Here is a 19,305-nt window from a genome sequence, read left to right as displayed (position 1 = left end):
AAAGTTGCACCCAAAGTGGTACTGACAGGAAAATACAAAACTTCATGTCAATATCAGAGAAGACAGTTTAAAACCAATGATCTTAATTTCTATCTTAAGAATCTTGAAAAAGACAAGCAAATAAAATCCAAAGTAAACAGGACAAAGAAATCATAAAGAGCAGAAAACAATCCATTAGAAAACAGTTAAACTACAGAAAAAAATCAAGATTTTGAAAAGATTAATAAAACTGATAAATACCAAGAAAGAATAATTGAGAAAAATGACAGAAAATACAGATTATCTTTAGGTGATATCCATAGATTCTATAAACATTAAAAGTAAGATAATCATGGTCTATAATGAACAACATTATGTCCAGAAATACAATAACTTAGGTGAAGTAGACCAATCTCTTGAAAAATAGATTTATGAAGACAGCAAGATTATCCCTCTATGAAAAAATTGCATTTATAATTTGAAAAGAAAATTAAATACTTTGGTTTTTTTAGTTGTACCTTTATTTTATTTATTTTATGTGGTTCTGAGGATTGTCCCTAGCACCTCACACGTGATGGGTGAGTACTCTACCGCTGAGCCACAACCCCCACCCATAATTTGAAAATTTGACACAAATAAAATTCTAACTCTCAGAGATTTCACAGATTGAATTCTTTCATTTATTTAAGGAAAAGGTGATACAAATATTCACAAGTCAGAAAATAAAAGGAGAAAAAATAATCTCCTAACTCATTTCTTAGGTAGACATAACCCTGATACCAAAACCAAATGGAACATATCTGATACCACAAGATCTGATAACAACAACAAACAATATGCACAACTATTTCTAATAAACATATGTGCAAAAAGAAAAAAAGCCTCTACAAAAGCAAGCCAAATCCAGATATTTGTAACAGGAATAATACATCCCAAGTGTAGTTTGGGAATATAAAGTTTGCTCAACATTTGAAAATTAATGAATGTAATTTACTTCATTAACAGGACAAGGAGTATATACAATAATTTCAATAAATTTTAAAAAAGTATTTGACAAAATCGAAACTCATTCCTAATTTTTTTTTGAAAAACTAGTAATAGGAGGAAATTTTTCTCACCTGACACAATGTGTCTATGAAGAACAAACAACTGATACATTTAGTAGTGAAATGCTGAATGTTTCCCACCTAACTTTAGGAACAAGGCGAGGATATCTCTCCATGTTCACTTACTCCAATGCTGGACATGTTAGTCCACAAAATAAGGAAAAATAAGGACAAGCTGAGAGCAATAAGTGTGGAAATGAAAATAAGAAACTGCTGGGCTGGGGATGTGGCTCAAGCGGTAGCGTGCTCGCCTGGCATGCATGTGGCTGGGTTTCGAACCTCAGCACCACATACAAACAAAGATGTTGTGTCCGCTGAAAACAAACTAAACAAATATTTAAAAAATTCTCTCTCTCTCTTTAAAAAAAAAATAAAATAAGAAACTGCTTTCATTTGAAAAAAAAGTCCTAAAAAATCTTCTTCAAATTGCTATTATTATTTTGTGATATTGACAGGGTCATAGGATTAAAAGTTAATGAACAAACACGCAAAAGTGTTGACAAAGGAAGAGACCCTGCACAGAGAAGAATTGGAAGACTTTAATGTTATCAAATAAGTTATTCTTCTCTTTACATCTGCTAAGTTTCCAGTGTTAGTTGAAAACTTCTCTCCAAGGCCAATGTTATACAAATACTTCTTAAAATTATCATGAAATTAGTGTCTAAGTTAATTTTTTAAAAAATTTTGGGCTTACATTCATTTAGAATTCTTTTTTTGTCTGATGAGTCAGTGTTCCAGCATTATTTCTTTCCAGGTGGACACCTAATTGGGCCAGAAGAGATTATTTTTTAAAAGTTACCATTTTCTCCACTGACTTGATATATCATTAGATTATTTGTTTATATGCCAATATCATCACATTTTTCAAATTCAAGGAATAGAATTGTTTTAGTCAGCTTTGTGTCACTGTGACCAAAATACCTAGCAAGAACACCTTAGAGGAAGGAAAGTGCCTGTGCAGCTAAATGTAAATGGAATAGTTTGTCATACATTCTTTGCTATCTGACTCCTTTTGCTCAGCATAATACTTCTGAGATTGTTTCATGGATTACTCGTATCAGTAGTTGATGTTTTTATTGCTGAGTACTATTCCATTTCAAGGATTATGATAACTTGTTTTATCCAGGCACTTGTTCATAGACATTTTGATTGCTTCCATTTGGGCACTACTATGAGCATAGCAGTTCTGAAGTTCATGAGAACATGTACTTTTCTAGTTTTGTGCTTTTATATCTGGTGACAGCATTGACAGGTCATATGACAAATGTATTCTTATCTTCATAAGCAGCTACCAAACTGTTTTTCAAAGTGATTGTAACATGTATCCCTCTCAACAACAGAGGATGGAGCTGCAGTTGTTCTAAATCCCTGCCAACACTTGGCATTGTCATTTGAATTTTAGACATTATGATGGATGTGAGTTGGTCTTCATTCTTGTTTTCCTAATGGCTCATGCTGTTGAGCAAATTTTCAGTTGTTCATTGATGTTTACATCCTCTTCTTTGCGTAGTACCTTGTGAAATATTTGAAACTTCTTTAAGTTGTTTGTCTGACTATTGCCAAGTTTGAAGATTTCCAATGACCATAAATCTTGTCAGATACCTGAATACTGTTAATCTATAAAATATATTATTATTATTAATATTGTAAATATTATATGTGACTTATCTTTTCATTTTCTTTTTCTTGATCGAATCTTTCAAACAGCAGAAGTTTAAGATTCCAAGAATGTTTAATTTATCTCTTTTTTACATTAATAGTTTTCCTCTTTGTCTCAAATATAAGAAATCATTGCCGACATAAAAATTCAAGGCCAGAAATTTTTTCATCTTAGTTTTCTTCTCCAAGGTTAGAGCAGCTTTTATTTCTAATGCAGAAACAATGAATTAGCACACTGAGAGACCAAGCTGAAGTCTTTCTCTAAATAGAGAACAAGGGGGTAACAGCATCTATAACAAGAAGATAAAGAAGTATAAAAGGGAAGCTAAGGTAAATGAGTCCCAATCTGATTTCTGGAACAAAAAAAAGACACATTGGAGGAGCACAGATATGAAAAAAAATAACATAAACATAAGAAAAATGTCGTGGCTTGTCTTCAGATCCAAAGACATACAAAACATTAAAGAAAAGTTTAAACCACACATAAATGCACACACACACACACACACACACACACACACTAAGGCATACCCCAATGGAAATTTAAAGTGTTTAAATTTAAAGTGTTCCATAACCAGAGTAAAAATAAAAAGTGCAGATTCTGCACAAAATTACAGAGGAATTCACAATAGTAGTACATAATGAAAAATACAAAGTAAGATCTTATTATGTTATAAAATTACTAATAATATAACTGTGGATTTGACAGCAATTTTTAAAAGAGGTGCATAAAATAGAAGCATGAGATAATGTATATTATTACTAATCTCTTAAAAAAGTTTCACTTGATGCTGACAAAATTGCAAGATATTGGAGAAAATAGTAACAAATTATTGTGTAGGAAAACTGTGTTACCCAAGGCAATTTTTACTACCCCAGAAAGCATTTCAAACCATGTAAAAGGGAAATATGAACTGGCCAAGGCTTCAACTGTTCTTTTCCCCGTGTGTCATATTGAGAAATCACCAACTGCACATTTCACTGTTGCTGTTTATTTATGTTACTATTTTCATGGCTGGTCCCTAAGATCTGAGTTGGCAGAGGCAGAGGCTCTATGTATACAGACCAACATCTCTAAAATATAGAAAAAAGTGTATTTTCTCTTATAGTAAACACAGAATTACATTTGTTTACCAAAATGTGTGTGGATATTTGATCCTCTAACAGTCAGTCAGTTCTCTAGTAGATACCTCTGGGGGTATCCTGACACTTCCTAGAGAATAGGGTTAGATTCCACAGTTTGAGGGTGAATCTTATGAGGCTGCAGTCCACTTTGGATGCCAAATGCAAGCATAAAACTTTATTTTAGGGGGTACTCCTATAAATTTGTAGTTCACCAAAGAGGACCTGTGCTTCTATATATGTGGTGTGTGTGTGTGTGTGTGTGTGTGTGTGTGTATGTGTGTGTGTGTATTTGTGTATATTTACATTTTATTTTATAAAATGTTTATTTATAAAATAAATAAACATTTTATAAAAGAAACAAATATAATATAATATAAATCAATATTTTATTATACACACACACATATAGCTGGTAGGCTATAAATTGGGGTTTCTAATCCCCTCCTTAGGTTTCTTTAATTTTCTAGAGCAGCTCAGGGATATACTTGTGTTTGTAAATTTATTGGTCTATCAACAAAAGATATTACAGAGGAGATTGATGGGAAGCCAGATGAAAGAGAGCACAGGTAAGGGAGAAGAGGTGCAGAGCTTCCGTGCCCTCTCCAGGAAGCTCCCCATGTTCCACTACCTGAAAGTTCATTCAAATCATGCCAATTGCATTTTTAAGAGTAAAACTGAAAATACTTTAGATGGAAGTATGTAGTGTGTCAATGTCTAGGTCAATCCTGACATGCCTGGTCATGTTACTGGAAAGCAGTAAAATGTTCTGTGCTGGGGAAGAGTATCATGAGTCCTTGACAGCCTGTGGATTTCCAGATTTGGGCAGGTGGGGAGTGGTGCTTCTTGTAGTAGACTTGATATGGGGTGGGGATGAGTTGAAGTCAGAGCTCTAAATTAACAGACGGCCTGAGAAGGGCAACTGCCAAGGCATTTGCAATAAGAAATAACTGCCACTTTTCTATTGACTGGGTCCTCCTTTCTGTGGGGAGCAGCATCTTCAGGAAGTGTCCAAGTGGGCCTGCAGGAGAGATGAGAGGACCAGTCCAAGAAAGAGCAGTGCCCTTCATTCTTTTATTGGTTTCTTTCTCTTGCTGTTGTCTGCAATACTTGTATTTTTCAGGGTAAGGATACAAAAATATCTTCAATATGTAAAGATCACAAAACCAAAAAAGACACCCCATGCTGAAAATAAAAAAAGACACCCAAGGTGAAAGTAAAACCAAATCAAAGAGATGTAAAAATAAAAAAGCTACCCCTATGTATTCTATAACATCAGGTTCTATTCTAAACAGTGCATCTTTAGGATACTTCCCTTTGCTATACTCTTGACAATATCAGTGACTGCTATTTTCTTTAGGCAAAGAATAGTGTAATCTACTTAGAAAATTTTACACACACACACACACACACACACACACACACACATATATATATATATTGTTCTAAATAAATCAATTGTGACAGTCACTATCAAGAATATCACTCTATACTGACTAAACTAAAAGTAATTGTCATTTGGGGCTGGGGTTGTGACTCTGTGGTGGAGAGCTTGCCTGACATGTGTGAGGCCCTGGTTTGATCTTCAGCAACACATAAAAATAAATATGTAAAATAAAGGTATTGTGTCCATCTACTACTAAAAACCTGTTTAAAAAAGGAGAAAAACACAATTGTCCTTGATGAAACCTTATTTTAGGTCTCATCCTATAAATTGGTAGTCCACCAAAGGTTTTGATTGTGTGGTTGTCATTCTCATTCACTTTTGTGTATCAATTCCTTTAAATATGAATTTGTCTTATATTTTCATTAGTAAGTAAATTTGCTTTTTCTTCAAATGTTTGTCAATCTGATATTTTTAAATCAGCTTGTCTTGTTCTAAAATTGAAGAAATCATGTTATTTCTGTTGAAATTATATTCCCTTATGAATCTTGCAGGCAGAAGCAAAAATGAATGATACTGAGTCTTTCTAAGAAAAATCAATTCAAGTCTCTTTTTTTGTGCATAACAACATTTTAAATTATCCTTCCAATAGATCTGGCACAGCTTCTAATGTTTTTTGTCTAAGTATTTGGTTTGTTGTTGCTATTACGAATGGATTCTTTCTTTCTTCACATCTTGTGGTAGTTGCAGTATGTGTAGCAGTAGTGATAATAACAGAAAAAATATACTGAATATTAACCATGGGCAAGTCAATTATTACAGTAAGAACCTAGAAATATCCCCTAAAGAACTCAAGTGTTAAACAAGGCAACCATGTTCAGAGGTGAAACAGTTGGATTACAACAACTGGATTGGTCCATTTGATGAATTAAAAATTTGAATGAACTCTTGGTTGGTAACTGTAAGCAGGTGAGTCATGATGGGAGGAAGAAGGTCAGAGGGAGCATGACCTTGGGCTCTATATGTCCTGGTCCCTTTCCCTATCTCTGCTCCCCAGCTCCTATGTGCTGAGCAGCTTTCCTCCATCATATCCTTCCACCATAATATTTCTGCCTTGGAGCCAGCCAATGATGATCTGAACACTCTGAAATTGTGAACCAAAATAAATCTCTCCTCTAAAAGTTATTCTTTCAGGTATTTTTAATCAAAGCACATTAACATAGCAATGTTGTGTTTTAGGTCAATCAACTCAATCTTCACAAATAAGGCCTTATATGTAGAGAGGAGAATTCACTCTAGTAATTATATTACATAATTAATTACATATAATTACATGTAATTATATAATATAATGCAATTATATTACATTAAGGGATATATTCAAGATATTTCCATAATTTATAAAATTTCTAGGAAGGATAAAGACCTCTGTTTGGATGCTGCACAGCTAGAAAAAAAATGGAGTGAGGAGAAAGGTCCAAACACAGCACAAAAATATTCCAGTAGACACTACTCCCCAACTTGTACCACTTAATACCTTGCTGCCAGGAACCCAACTCCAGAGCTTGATCAGGATATTCACTGTCTTCACAAGAACATAAATTTTCTACATGTCATTCCTACCCTGAATTGTCCATATGCACATGTAGGTTTGTCTCACATGAATTCATCTCATTGAAGAATCAATGCCAACTGCAATCCTTACTCAAGGTGAGACTGGGAAACTACACTTATATATTATCAGTCTATGCAGTAGTAGAAGGTCTGATAAATGGAGAAAAAGACATCTACCATAGTAGACATTAGACTCATTATATCCTCTTGATACAAATTTATATATTGTTCAGTCCCACGGAGGCATCCCTGGCAGCAACCTTATTTTCAGGTTTTAGGTGAGTGGCTCTGAGTGCTGGGGGTGGTAAGGTTGGGGTTGTGCTGGTCCTGCAGTCTGCTGGGGGCCAATTGCACACCCAGAGAGATAGGGAAGCTGAAGACAAACTGTGAGGTAAGGGTGGGAGTGGGCTTGCAGCTCCCCTAAGGGGCCTGAAGAGCTGGCAGGCCTGGAGGGGCAGGATGTGGCCAGCACCTGGGACAGCTGCTCCATGCAGCTCAAGGCCTTCTCCAGCCTCAGATGCTCCTTTATCATCTGCCAAGCCAAGCAGATGGTAGCAGAGCACAGGATGCCCTCCTAGCAGTGCACCATCCCTGGACAGAGGTATTCCTTCACCGCACAGTCCTACTCCATGGCTTCCATGAACCAGGAGCCCATGTTGGACTTGTGGTTGTCTTCCACTGGATGCGTTTGTACTGGTAGCATCCTTGCATGTGGTTTGGACATTCAGAGGAGACATTCAACAGGACTGTGATCCCTAGGGCATCCAGCATGTCTCTCCAGGCAGCATGGAAGGCACCATGGAAGTAGAGGAACTGAAGAATCTCCAAGGGAGCCCGCCGCCTGTGCAGAGCGGCTCCAGTGGAGCTGCAATGCAGGTGAAAGGACTCCATGGCACTGGGGAGAGTCTGCAGGGGCGCTGGTTTTGGAACAGAATTCTGGGTAAGCAGAGGAAAACTTCTCTCAGCCACGTTTCAGCAAGCAGATGTCTCTTCACTGGGGCTTAGAATGGAGTGTCTGCACTACTAGAGTCAAGGTGGGGTCCTCCCTGAGCCCCTAGCGCCTGGGCTCCACTCAAAGTAGAGGATGGCAGCCAAGTAGAGACTAGAGCACAAGAGGGCACACTTCCCCCTGAGCGTGCAGGATGGACTCCAGGATCCTGGAGCCCTTGGCCTGCCTATTTTCCTGGGTGTTGTATCTAAGAAGGTGGACAGAACCTCTGATAGGAAAGGTGTGCAAAAAGTCGAGTAGCAAGCGCTTGCTGGCGCTCCCCAGCCCCCAGGGTTCAGGGGCTGCCACTATTGTCAGCCCAGCTGCCACCAGGCACTGCAGTCTTCACCCCGCCCCGCAACCCAGGGCAACCACCACCTCCCAACCTCTTTGCCTCTGAGGCTGCCACAGCTACAGCCTCTGCCTTAGTGGTTCTCGCTCAGCTTCTTAGGCTTTTTGAGCACACTGCAGTCCATCCTCCCAGTTAATCAACCAATCATCACCATGGAGTGTAGGAACTGGGGCGATAGCCAGGCAACAGGAATGGGCGAACAAGGGCTAAGAGAGGGAGCCTTCAGAAGTGACCACCAACTTGGTCCCCAGAGGCTTGGGCAGCCAGACCCCTATTGGGTCCCCTTCCTCCTGCAGCCTTCAGGTTACATAGCAGCCCTAGCAGCCTCAGGTGCCTTGCATACCCATGCACTGACATGAGGGTGGCAGCGGAAGTGTGTGTGTGTGTGTGTGTGTGTGTGTGTGTGTGTGTGTGTGTGTGTTTTAAGGCAGAGTAGCACTGGCTCACCCCTGTCATTGCCTCAAACGTGTTTTGCTGCTCCTGCACCTTGGGCTGCAGGCTGCTCATTGCTGTTCTTCCCCCAGCATTGCCAGAGCTCTGCGCACTGCCTCCACTTTTTCTTGGAGGAAATAACTAAGAAATAGTCCTTCCTTTCTCTTCCCACCCCATCCTGCCTCTCAGTGACAACAAAGTCAAGATCTTCAGCTGACCTGTGCACATCTGCAAGACACCATTCAGTTCCTGGCCACTTGCACATTTGCCTGCTATGGTGCTATACTCTTTGTGATTGCAGGTTGGTATATGCAACATCCACTGGCCCTGGACTCCATGTACATATCTACTCCAAGAAAATTCTTAATTATTATTAGAAATAAATTATTATTTGTGCTTCTCAACTTGCATGATCAGAGTCAACACTGATTTTATCCCTGTGTCTTTTTCTAATGTAAGCAGGTGGAATTAGAAGCACTTCTTTATGAACTACTTCATCAGCCTCCTATTGCTTTCATTTGTTGAATATTTGTTATCTGTCATCTCAAAAGCATTTCCAATTTTCCTTGTAATGCTTTTCTTTACCCCATATTTTTTTTATAAAAAGTCTTTGCTTTATTTGAAACTTCTGATGACCTGTGAATTATTTTTCATTGTTGACTGAAAATTTAACTTTATGTTGAAATCATCTATTCTCAATGAATCCTTGAGGAAATTTTGAGTCTTGCTTTATGATTGTATTTGTTATCTTGCCTTCACTGCTTCAAAATACCTGAGATAAACTTTTTTCCACTTGTACTTTTTCTATTAATTATAGACAGTGTTTCCAACTGTATATAAGGCAGTTGATTTCCTTTAGTTATTGTCAACATTTTTCCATATAATGTTTTTTTACTAGGTCCCAGTTTATTTTTTGTATATGTTTTATACGTATTTTTACATGCATTTTTTTGAATATTCTTGTTTTTTTATATATATATATATATATTCATACCCTAACTCTAACCCTTACACTACACAATATTTAATAATAACCCTAAATTTACCCCATTCCTAAACCTACATTAATACAAAAGCATATATAGTAATATTAATCTTCTCACATACTTATATTCAAATATGCAATTGATAATCATATACATAAGTATTTATATATATTCACATGTAATTTATCTGTGCATTTGGAAGTTAATAAATGTGTATTTATACATCTCACACCTTTTCCTATTTCAAAACACATATATTTCTGTGTATTGCAAATTTTACATGTATATTCTTATGATTATTCATATTTTTCAATATACCTATTCATTTCCTAATTTTTATTTGTATTTTGACTTGCATTCAATCATCAATGGTATATTTGCATATATATATATATGCTTTCACAAATTTAAAATGTGTCTTCCTACATCTCACATTAAACCCTTCCCAGTTTCAAAACATCAAAATTGCACATGCACTTTCTTAAAATATTCATATTTTTCAGCATAAATATTCATTCCCTAACTATATACCAAATTTAGTACTAACCATAGTTTTAACCCTATAACTAACCTACATTCATATAAAAGCATATATACTTATATGAATATGCATATATATTTATACTTACATACACCTCAATGTTATATTTGCAGAAGTGTTATTATATTTCATATATAAAATTTATCTTTGCATTTGCATATTAAAAATTTGTATTTATGTCTCATATTAACCCTTCCCTATTTCAAAACATATATTTATGTTATTTTTTTAATGCGAATGTTACCGTGTACATTCCTAGGTGTATTCATGTTTTCAATGAATATATTTATTCCTTAAAAATAAACCTAAATGTACACAAAAATTTGAAATCGATACTAACCATATATTTACTTGTATACCTAAACCTACCTTAAAATACATGCATATATAAATTTTAATATTTATTTGTAAATAGTTATGCGTACAATTATCAATGGTATATTTGAATATGTATAAGTATATATTCATATATATAATTAATCTGTGCAGTCCTATTTTTAAAAATCTGTATTCATATGTGTCACATTAAAACCTTTCTCAGTTCAGGGCTGTGGCTGTGGCTCAATGGTAGTGCACTTTACTGGCATGTGTGAGGCACTGGGTTTGATTCTCGGCACTGTATATAAATAAATTAAATAAAGGTCTATCAACAACTAAATTTTTTTTAAAATAATAAAAAATAAAACCTTTCCTAGTTCAAAACATATTTATTTATATTTTCATACATGTATTCATGGGTTATTCTAATGAGTATTCTTGGCTTTCCATATGCATTTTTTTTCCCTAACCCTAGCCCTTACCCTACAGAAAATTTAACACTAAACCTAAATATATACGGTTATGTATACCTGAATGTACATTAATATAAAGCATACATAAAATTGTGAATATACATGTGTAATAAGACCTATATGTTCAATTATCAAAAATATATTTGCATATATATTATATATGCATATTTATTTGTGTATTCACAAATTTAAAAATGGCTACTTTCCTACCAGTTTATAAAAACCCCCACTTCTGCTTTTGCTTATCTGATCCCATCCTCTCAAACTTGAAACCTATTGTCTACTTATTTTCCCTAAAATAACTCATGTCCACCTGTAGGTTTTTCCTGATGGATTATTTGCAGCTGAATATCAATGTGAACACACTGTTGACAGGCATGCAATTAAACATATCAACATCAGCCGAGATATGCTGAACACACAAAGGCTAGTACATAAATTCATACTTAGATTGGATATCCACTCTTCCAGACTTGTACTCTTCATATATGCACCCTCTCCATTCCTCTGCGTCCATCACTCTTCTAAGGGAAATACAGAATCGCAACATTTGTTTCCTTCAGAGAACAAGAAAACCTCACACTTCCCTGGTATTTACCACCTAAGTATGAGCTTAATGAATGCTTGATTTTATACTTTGAAAAGCACTGGCTCACTAGTCTAGAAACTTGGTGGACAGGGCCCATATTTGTTTTGTGTCCACACCCAACAGTATGCTCTCACTAGCATTTCAATAAAATGATAAATAAATGACTATATTATTATTTTTTTAAAGATTTTTTTTTAATGGGGCTGTATCTTGGTGCTGAGAATTGAACCCAGTGCCTCACACATGCCAGGCAAGCGCTCTACCACTGAGCCACAACCCCAGCTCCAAAGATATTATTATTAAGGGCGATTCTGTCACTCAGTTGCTGCACCACTACCTTCTGTGTCTGATAGATAAGATGGAGGAGGCTGGGAGAGGCTGAGTGGAGGGTGGGTGCAGAGGGTCGCTCCTAGCACTGTCCAGACTTAGAAGACCCCAGAGGAGGGCAGGTGGACCTAAAATCGACAACACGTGTGGTAATGAACACAGACATCTGCTTATTTGCATTTGTCAAAATACACCTTTGAGGGAGAATTAACCAGTGACAAACCATCAACTGCGTGTACACAGTCAACGAAGAAGAAATCCAAAGGGGGAGATGAGTTTTCAGAGTTTGACTGAACCACGCAGGCGAGGCCTCCAAAGGATGGGAACTTAAAAGTGCCATAGCACACCTCAGGCACCACGTCCAGCGGGTTCTGAAGCCTTGTGCTTCCCGCCAAAATTTGCAAGTTTCCCCGCCCACCCGCCTGCCTACCCCGGATGTGGTCCACGCCTAGCCCCGCCCCCCACGCACACGCACACGCACACGCACACGCACGTGCTCCGCACTCTCCAGGACCCCGGAAGGCCCAGGCGCCTGTGGGGAACACAACCATCAAGACCCGCCCCAAAGAGCAGTCCCCGAGAGTTGTCTTCTGCGCCGTCCTTCGCCAGGTGACTTCTCACTTTCCAAGCCCTACTGCAGTGAGTCCTGCGCCTGTGCCCGCGTCCACACCTCTGAGGGTCTGCTGCTCACCTGGAGAGCTGGTAAGAAGCCCAACAGGTCGCCCTCCCTGTGGCTGCCAGAGCCTCCGCCCCGCGCACCCTGGGTACACAGCCTCTCCTGTGTGCTGCAGAGGATGGTGGCAGCGCCATGGAGGACCCTGGGAGCAGCTCGCAGGATCCTGGGAGTGCCACAGAAGACCTGGGAGTGCCAGGCAGCTGCTAGGGGGCTCCTGCTGAGAGGACTGCTGCTGGGAGCTGCAGCTGGGTGTCATCCTCCAGGTGAGTCCGGGAATTCTTGGGTGGAGTCCTGGAATGGCTACTCTGTTCTAGGAGTCCAGCTCAATTCTGTTGACTCTAGTGATGAAGTGGGTTAGACCCTGAAATCCCCTGACCTTTCCCTGTTAGCTGTAAACCAAGTGAAAGCCTCTGACTGTTAGTGAGTTGAAATGAGCAAAGAGTGAATGCCCCCAAGGATGTTTCAAGGAAACTATGGGGAGTAGATGGAACCGATGTGTTAAGGGGGACTCAACATCAGTTTTGAGTGATTTCATGATGTAGTATACCACTAACACAAATATTATAATAATAACAAAATGGAAGCATTTACTTTGTATTTCTATGTGCTACCCTAAGGAGTTTATACATATTTTCTTATATAACACAACAACTTTATTAGTAGGTTCCTGGAACAGGACATAGTAAAAGAAATCGGTCTGTAGAAAATATCTTAGTTTTTCTGACCTTGATGTCTTCAGCCTTGAAGGAAGTAAATTATCAGATGTAGACAAATATTCCTTAAATGATTAATATGCTTAACTTATGTAAATTAGTAGGGCAGTTATGGAAATACTATGAGACTCCTCAAACAAAACAAAAAACAAACAAACAAAAAACACTGGGGATGTGAGTCAGTGATTAAGCTCCCCTGGATTCAATCCTCAGTACCAAAACAAACAAACAAACAAAAAAGTATTGTTAAATGTTTGAGGGCCTTTTGGAACATTTTGAAAATCTAGGACCTGTGATTGTTAAAACCTTGGGGAAAAGAGAGGACATTTAACAATGAGCAAACTAAGACACAGAACATTTAGGAAACTAGTTCAATATTTTCTAGTGAGTCAGCATTAACTTCCAGAATGAAGTCTAGCTCAACTCGTTTTTCATTCCTTGCTTAGGTTATAAAATCATGATGCTTTCATTAATTCTGTTTTATTCCTCTACAAAAGGGTAAGTCCTCTAACAACAGCAACCCAATAACATTAACAGTAATGAAATCATGCCTTTGATAGTTCTTAGCATCTTCAACCCCAACCCAAACAAGCATGATTGAAGGACAGGTTAGTGAACAGATTATGTGTGGTATCCACTATATCTTTGGTTTACTGGGTTACAGTAGAATACTAGCTGGCAGCATCTACTGAGTCAGATACGAAGCTTGAGTAAAAGATGTGACCATTGCCGCAGTCCGGCTGCAGCAAAATAACCAGGGGGGGGGGTGTGACGAACAACTCTTGTAGATGGATACAGCAGGAGAGGGAGCCCTTTATTGTAGGACAACAGAGGTATTTATACATTTTACACAGCTTATCTTAATTAGCATAAACTAGATACATCAGTCAACCAATAAGGAATCTCCACACTTAATGGCTCGCTTTTGTTACTTTTCAAACCACTCCCTCTGGCATTTTGCCAGGCACCATCCAGACTTGTTTACAGACTCTCTCTGCAAAATGCCAGGTGTTATTTTGGCTTGTTTACAGACTCTAACAGACCATAAGGGAAATGTATAGAGAACTCTGCTTGCATACATAAACTTGAACCTTTGGGCTAAGGTTAGGATTAAGTCAGTACCCTCCACTGAGTGAATGAACTTTGGGTTTTTAATTTTCCAAAAATGAAAAACTACATTTGACTATGATGTAATTATATTTCTGAGGCATTAAATTTATATAATAAATGTAAAACCCGGAGAACCCAAGAGCCTGAGAAGATATACCAAGGAGAGTGTGCATTCAAGTATAGCAAGAAGTGTTTTACAGCACTCTTGCCCAGTCACCTCTGAGAATAGTCATTCCCTTTCAATACTAAAGGTAAGGTCACACAATAAAATATTTTCAAATAAATCTTTGAGGACACAGGTCAGAGATCGTAGATGGCTCTGCACTGAAATTTGCCTGTGTGTCTTGTTTGACAGAGCAGTTCTTGTTTTCCTTTTTTGTTCATTTGTGATACTTACTGGGAGTGAACTCAAGATCTTGCACATATTAGGCAAGCACTCTCTTACTGAGCTACATCCCCATCCCTTTATATATTATTTTATTCGACTTTATTGAGTAGGGGTTAATGTGTTTAATTTGCCAAAGCTGGGCTTAAATTCGTGATCTTCCTGCATTAGCTTCTTTAGTAGCTGTGATAACAAGCATGTGCCATTGTGCCCAGGTTTTTTTTTTTTTTTACTTTGTAATTGAATACTTTTGCAAATTAGTCACAGCAGTTTTATCTTTTGTTCTCTGTCCTGCCTGAAAACTTTTATATAATCCACCTTGCTAGTTCCTGGAGCTTTTGAGTTTACAAGTGCTGGAGTTTAACTTTTTGAGAGATTTTCACATAGGGAGTAGGTTATCTCAATAATGAAATTACACACACCCAAAATGTTCCTCATGATTCAGCCTACATTGAAACCCTAGGAACTCTCTGTGACCGTCCACTTCCACTGTGTTGATGAGAACCCCAAGCCATCTCATACCCTAAGCTCATAAAGCCTGGGTCTTTGTTTATATTTTGTAGTTTATCTATCTTTTATTACAGCAGAAAGTCAGAGTAACTTCCATATTGCAGCTGTAGGATCAGATGGGTGCTTCTGGAAAGAAGAAGATGACACCAGGGTGCTCCTCAGCTCTGGGTCTTGCAGGCACAGAGCTTCCCCATCCTCTGCAGAGGATTTCTTCTAAAGAGGGCAGTCGAATCTGGCTTCCCCAGTCAGCTCTTGTTACAGCATTTATTTGAGTGTCATGGCAGCTGTCATTCTTAAGAACTGTTGACAGATTTGTGCTTTCTGTCTCTTGTTCTTTCTTTAGGAAAAGTGACATTGCCCTAGCCAGGTGAAGATCCTTGAAGACCATGAACAAGAAAAGAATCTCTGTGATTGGGTGGAGCCTGTTGGCTCTGTTTTGTCAATGGCTGCCTGGATGAAGTCTTGGAAAACCTGTTTGCTTTGAAAGGACTGATGACATTGGAGAGCTCTGGAGGTATCGGGTCAGTCTTTTTGTCCCTTAGTACTTGAATCCCTCCCTGCACCTGGACGCATGCAATATTTTATCTCATGTCAGGTAATATGAGAGCTTGTTAGTGACTAAATCTGATAGAATTCTGCCTGTTGACTTCTTAGCAACCCCTCACCCCATCTTTTATAGGGGTTTGACTTTCCCTCTGTTGGCTGCAAAATGCCACAAAGATATGACCCTTTTTCCTTTTCTGGTGTCTATGTAAACCACAGAGAACATTTTCATTTCATTCGTTTTGCTGTTTTTCAGAAGATTAAAATATCTGGAGAGGAAGGAAGGATGAGAAACAAAATCACATACATTAGAAAGCACATAGGGATTAGAAAATGTAGAGTGGTTCCTTCTGATATGTCTTAAAGGTAAGTGAGGTAGAATTACCTGCTAAAAACTCGTTCCAAGAACACCGACTCCCCTGCCCAATCTTTAACCTTAGTTTTTCTATTAAAAATCCAGGTATTTCTCTGACAGTTCTAGTCCTTGAAGAAAATATAAACTCTGATACTATTATTTGTTTCAAATTTCTTGCATTGAGAAGTTCAAAGTTCTTTGTATTACAAAAAAGAGCAGAGGGCACCTGCAACTGGGTTTTCTTATTCTTTTAGGTACTCATTTTTAAAGTTAAATTGTTTTTAATATGCCTCCAACGCTGTTATTTGTTAATAAGCATTTTAAATATCATCTACTTAAATGATAGTTATGCTTAATCAGTGCCCAAAAATATCAGATAGCTTCACTAATCTCTAAATTGGTTTTGCTTAAACTCATTTTGTGAACTGGTGAATTGAATTGATGTGCCAAAGAAGGTATATTTCCCATCATAAAAACTATCACAGAGTTGGCCAACTACTTAAAAATGGCATTATTACATTTCTTAGTTGAACAGAAGTATTGTATTGTCTTTTGGCTCTGATTTGAGAAATTGTACCATCAATAATCTTATTCAGATCTAGAATGGATCCCCTTAGCAAATCCCTATATCTTTATCATAACTAGTCTTGGACGTGTGGTGAGAAAGCTGTTAATTTGTTTTTAGTAACAGAAAATTCTACACTTGAAAGTCAGCCACACCCAAAACAAAAAAATCAACAAATTGGAAAGGAATGAAAAGACACTTCACAGAAGAAGAAACCCAATAGATCAACATATGAATTTAAAAATGTACAATATCTGTATCCATTATAGAAATGCAAATCAAAATGACACTGAGATTCCATCTCACTCCAGTCAGAATGGCAGTTATCAAGGATATAAGCAACAGTAAATGGTGGTGAGGATGTGGGGGAAAAGGTACTCACATACATTGCTGGTGGGACTGCACATTTGTGCAATCACTATAGAAAGCTTTATGGAGAGTCCTAAGAAAACACAAGTGAGTGAAGGGAGTGGGGAGGCAAGGGGTAAGAGCATAGTGAATGAATCAGAAACAGTACTGGCACCAAACCAAATATATGGAGGAATGTTAGGTTTCTTGAGTTCTTTTTTTTTTTTTTTTTATTGGTCGTTCATAACATTACATAGTTCTTAATACATCATATTACACGGTTTGATTCACGTGGATTATGAACTCCCCCTTTTACCCCGTATACAAATTGCTGTATCACATCAGTTTCCCTTCCATTGATTGACATATTGCCTTTCTAGTGTCTGATGTATTCTGATGTCTGTCCTATTCTCTACTATCCCCCCTCCCCTCCCCTCCCCTCCCCTCCCCTTTTCTCTCTCTACCCCTTCTACTGTAAATCATTTCTTCCATTTGTATTATCTTGTCTTACCCCTCCTTTCCTCTTGTATGACATTTTGTATATCTTTTTTTTTTTTAAGAGAGAGTGAGAAGAGAGAGAGAGAGAGAGAGAATTTTTAATATTTATTTTTTAGTTCTCGGCGGACACAACATCTTTGTTGGTATGTGGTGCTGAGGATCGAACCCGGGCCGCACGCATGCCAGGCCAGCGCGCTACCGCTTGAGCCACATCCCCAGCCCTCTTGAGTTCTTAATGTATTCTGGAGAATAAGGCTTGATCTAAGGTACATGTGGTAAAGATTTTTTCCCGTTGTGTAGGCTCTCTCTTCATGTTCTTGATTGTGTCCTTTGCTGTGAAGAAGCTTTGTAGTTTGAATCCATCCCATTTATCCATTCTTGGTTTCACTTCTTGTACTTTAGGAGTCCCAGTAACAAAGTGCGTTCCTAAGTCGACATGGTGGAAATATGGGCCTACATGTACTAGGATCAGGCCCAGGATCTCTGACCTAGTGCCTCCACCTTTGATCCACTTTGAGTTGATTTTTATGCATGATGAGAGAGAGGCTTTTTATTTCTTTTTGGTAGGTATGGATTTCCAATTTTCCCAGCACCACTTGTTTATGGGGCTGTCTTTTCTCCAATGTATATTTTGGGTGCCTTTTTCTAGTGTGAGATAACTGTATTTTTGTCAGATTGTCTCTGTGTCCTCTCTTGTGTACCATTGGTCTCTGTATGTGTTTTGCTGCCAATATCATGCCTTTTTCATTCTGTGCACCTCACCTGGAAAAAGACTGTACCTTGCTCCTTAGTCAGTGCATACTTTGCAGACAGTGACAGGCCCAAAGGGTCCCCACTCTGTGTTCCTAAATGCTAGCTGAGCGGGAGCTGGTCCTACATTGAGGGTATAGGTCAAAATCAGGGCACCATCCACATCTATAGAAGCTGGCATCCTTCATCAGCCAGAGCAGCCACCTCAGCAGTCACTTCAGCAGTGTTAGCTGGGCCTCTCAGGATTCATGATTCTCAGATTTTCTTTATCCATTCATCTATTGAAGGACATCTTGCTATTGTGAATTGAGCTTCTGTAAACCTTGATGTGGCTGCATTACTGCAGTATGCTGATTATATGTCCTTTGGGTATAAAGCGAGGAGTGGGATAGCTGGGTCAAAAGGTGGTTCCATTCCATGTTTTCAGAATACTCTCCATACTGCTTTCCATAGTGGTCATACAGTTTATAGTCCCAACAGCAATGTATGATTGTACCTTTCCCCCCACATGGAATCTTAGTGTAGTTTTGATTTGCATTTCTTTAATTGCTAGAGATATTGAACACTTTTTCTTACATTTGTTGATCGATTGTATTTCTTCTTCTGTTAGGTGTATATTCATTTCCTTAGCTCCTTTATTGATTGGGTTATATGTGTTCTTGGCGTTAAGTTTTTTTAGTTCTTTTTGTATCTTAGAGATCAATGCTTTGTGAGAGGTACATGTGATAAAGATTTTCTCCCAGTCTCTAGGCTCTCTTCTCACATTATTGATTGCTTCCTTAGCTGATAAGAATCTTTTTTATTTTAATCCATCCCATTTATTGATCCTTAATTTTACTTCTTGCACTTCAGGGGTTTTGTTACGGAAGTCTGATCCTAGGCTGACATGGTGAAGATTTGTTTCTACTTTTTCTTCTGTTAGGTACAGGGTCTCTGTTCTAGTGGCTAAGTCTTAGATGCACTTTGGGTTGATTTTGGGGCA

The 19,305-nt window shown here is 38.1% G+C and overlaps 1 pseudogene; it reads right to left on the bottom strand.

Annotated features, from left to right (window-relative positions):
• Window positions 1-7,131: 7,131 nt before the first annotated feature.
• Window positions 7,132-7,635, bottom strand: LOC113178313 (dual specificity protein phosphatase 4 pseudogene; annotated as a pseudogene).
• Between the last annotated feature and the right edge of the window lie 11,670 nt (window positions 7,636-19,305).

The sequence above is a fragment of the Urocitellus parryii genome, chromosome 11 (assembly GCF_045843805.1).
Source record: "Urocitellus parryii isolate mUroPar1 chromosome 11, mUroPar1.hap1, whole genome shotgun sequence".
NCBI classification, from domain to species: Eukaryota; Metazoa; Chordata; class Mammalia; order Rodentia; family Sciuridae; genus Urocitellus; species Urocitellus parryii.
The sequence above is the reverse complement of the archived record's forward strand: the minus strand, read 5'-3'. Positions and strand labels throughout refer to the sequence as shown.